The sequence below is a fragment of the Etheostoma spectabile genome, chromosome 4, assembly GCF_008692095.1.
Source record: "Etheostoma spectabile isolate EspeVRDwgs_2016 chromosome 4, UIUC_Espe_1.0, whole genome shotgun sequence".
In the NCBI taxonomy this organism is placed as follows: Eukaryota; Metazoa; Chordata; class Actinopteri; order Perciformes; family Percidae; genus Etheostoma; species Etheostoma spectabile.
In genome coordinates this window covers 3,873,298-3,876,671 of record NC_045736.1, presented here as the reverse complement: position 1 = coordinate 3,876,671, position 3,374 = coordinate 3,873,298, and positions in this window count along the sequence as shown.

Sequence of the window (3,374 nt, the reverse complement as noted above, 5' to 3'; positions counted from 1 at the left end):
ACAATCAGACAAGCACAACGCAAAGCTAGACAAGACTAGACAATACAGGAAACTACACTATCAAAATAAAATAGGAAGTAGAACAAACAGACACAGGGGAACACAAGACAGAACCAGCAACACAAGACCATGAAGAAAACTGAGACAAAAACACAAGGAGGCCAAAAAATAAAAGGAAAAATAAACATCAAGAAAAAACCCAAACCATAACACTTTATTTATCTATAATGCAATAACCTACTATGGAATTCACTGACTTAACACAGGAAGAGTATGTGTACACCTACTTGAACACTCTTTTTTTCATTTCTGCTATTGCAATGTGAATTTCAATATGATACACATGGAATGAAAAAATTTGAATGTTTCTTATTAGAAGATGCTTTTTGAGCTGTTTGTCTCCCTTTCTGCATAAATAGAATCTCATAGTGGAATGACCTCATCTCCACATTTCACATCCTGGGTCACCATCTTCACTTTACTGCCTCTGTACCTGACTTCAAGCAGTGAGAGTGGACACAAAATATCCTTTTGTTTCAACTGCTTTCTTTCAGGGTCACTGTCATTGCATACTTGCTTATACATTTTCACTCATTCAACCATTTTTCCTTGTTATAATAGCGCTATTTGTGTACATCCGTTATTGTGTTTCTGTTCCTGATATTATTGTAATGTCCTTTTGAGTTATATGAGAGTGAGAGAAAAATGCACACCTTCACTGTATGAGTGCATGGTAGGTAATTTCGACATTGAAATGCTGAGTCAAAAGTATACTTAAATGATTAAATGACATTCACTGATGTTTCAGCAATTGTAGAAGGCTCCATTTGATTAAGCCAACAACACTATCCGACAACCAGTTTTTAAACTAGAATGAATCAGTGATTTGTATAATTGTTAAGCATTTATTTGGCCATCCATTATGATATTAAGTGTTGATGTATGTTGTTTATCTAAATAAATAAATAATAATAATAATAATAAATAATAATAATAATAATAATAATAATAATAAATACTTAATAATAAATAATAAAACATGAATAATGTTGACTGCAGTAGATGTGAAAAAAATGCATGAAAGTTGTGACAGTCAACTAGTGTGGACTTCACAGGAAAACAGGAAATAAACAGAGGTATGAATCAACAGAACTTGTATGCCTTTCTGTCACATCTACAGCAGTCAGATTCACTGTTTTCTCTCAGAAGGAATCACTGCACATGGCCAGGCACTGGTAATGACATTTTGAACATGTTTAGAGGCTAAAAACATGTTTAAAACCTGCCCTGTTGAAGCCTTTTGGGTCCTAACTCTAGCAGGAGGATAACAAGGTGTAGACAGCACCGATTGGTTTCATTTGTCTTGCTACTGAGAGCACTACATTTTTTAAAAAACAGAGCTACTTGTTGAAATCGACCGGAATTCTCCTTTAACCAGTAACAGCTCTGAAGTTGCTAGTGCTAAACCCACCAAACCAGGCCTGGCAAACTCCGTTTTCAAGGATTTGGGTTATTCTGAGTCACTTACTAAACTGAACCTGGTTGTGCGACTCACTTGAATCACTTGAGTCAGTATTGCTAGGAATAAGAAAACTTAGTCCTACTCGCCACCTCACACATAGTTAAGGAAAAGAAAGCCTTTTGAGCCAAACTGTTTGTTTATTGTCTTAACTTAGTGTAGCCTGAGCAATATATAGGCTTTCAATGTAGACATAGGAACAGGAACTGAGTAGTAGTGAATACATTATTATTTTTAAATCGACTGTGTGTTTGACCTAACTGCCTTACGTACAATACATGCATACATATTACATGTATACACCAAACCTACAGTAGACCTAGCTAGGCTACGTGCAGAACAGTGTATGTAATTTCAAAAGTGAAAGATTGGCTTTGTTGTTGATTTGCTTTACTCTGAGCTCGCTCGTCTGCTACAGATCCACTCATAGCCGGCTGATACGTGCGAGAACTCACGAGTCATCGAGAACTCGTAAGTTGTCTGTGAGGCCGGCCGACCCCGAGCCGCAAGCCGAGAGGAGCTTGCAATGTTTTGGACTGTCTGCTTGACTTAATGGAATTTTAACATACTACATTTATACACCAAAACCTACAGTAAGCCTATCTAAGCTATGTGCAGAACAGTGTATGTTATTTCAGAAGTGAAATAATGGCTTTTGTTGTTGAAATGCTTTATCCTCAGCTCGAGGAGAGACTTCACTCGTGTGAGCCTCGACAACTCATGAGTTCTTGAGTGAATCACATGGTCTGCGTGCTTCCGACCCTGAGTCTGCGGGTTGGGACTGTCTCTCTCTGCGAACTCAGTCGCTTGAGTTGACTTGTGGAGTTGTTGTTGCCTACGTGATTGTAAGTTTAAAGATTTTTGCAGCTAAGATGGCTAGGAATTATAGTAGCTAATGTTGCAAGAGGTTTGAATGTGGCACTCTTATCATTTTAGGTTGAATTGTAGTAGGACTCAACTGATCCGAGTTAAGGATACTAGAGACACACGATTCGTGAATCAATTTAAAGATTTAGGCTAAAGATCCGAGTGAATCACAACTCGAACAGGTTTACACCAGACTCCATTTAAAAAAGCAATACTTTTAGCGAATATAGAGCCAATCGATAAACTTTGTATTTATTTTAACCAAAACTAGCGTTGTGATGGTTGTAAAAGTGTAAAGACAACCCAAAACGGCTTTTTAAGCTTTATTTTGTTTCTGTTGACTTTTAATGAAGTGTATATTACGATACTAAAATTACTGTTTATTTACATGGACTCTGCTGGATGTTTTCATATTTAAAAAAAGGATCGTACTCTTAAATGGAAAGGTCCACCTCCTTAGAAAACCTTTGCATATTGTTGTCAGACACTTAAAGAATATTAATCTAAGCCTGTCAGCGGAAAAACAAGCACTTTTGTTAAGGTAAATACAAGCTGGATAATTGGCCTATTAGCTTATCATGTAAGTTAAGATTGTAGCTTGTTTTGCTCACTGCCAACTACAGCGTTCTTGCTTAATAGAATGTTGTTTCCATCTACCACTTATATACAAAAACATAGGAAAATAGGGTCCAGGTTGAAAACAAAGTCATTATCCTTTAAAGGTCACATGGCATCTACTAAGGAAAGCTCATTGTGGGACTGGCTCTAGTGGCTGTAATTCTGCACCAAGGCTGAATTTTGGGAAAGAGACTTCAGATACAGTATTAGGGGACCACTAAGGTCTATATAAAAGAGACTTCGGATACGGTATCAGGGGACCACTAAGGTCTATATAAAAGAGACTTCAGATACCGTATTAGGGGACCACTACGGTCTATATAAATGAGACTTCAGATACAGTATTAGGGGACCACTAAGGTCTACATTA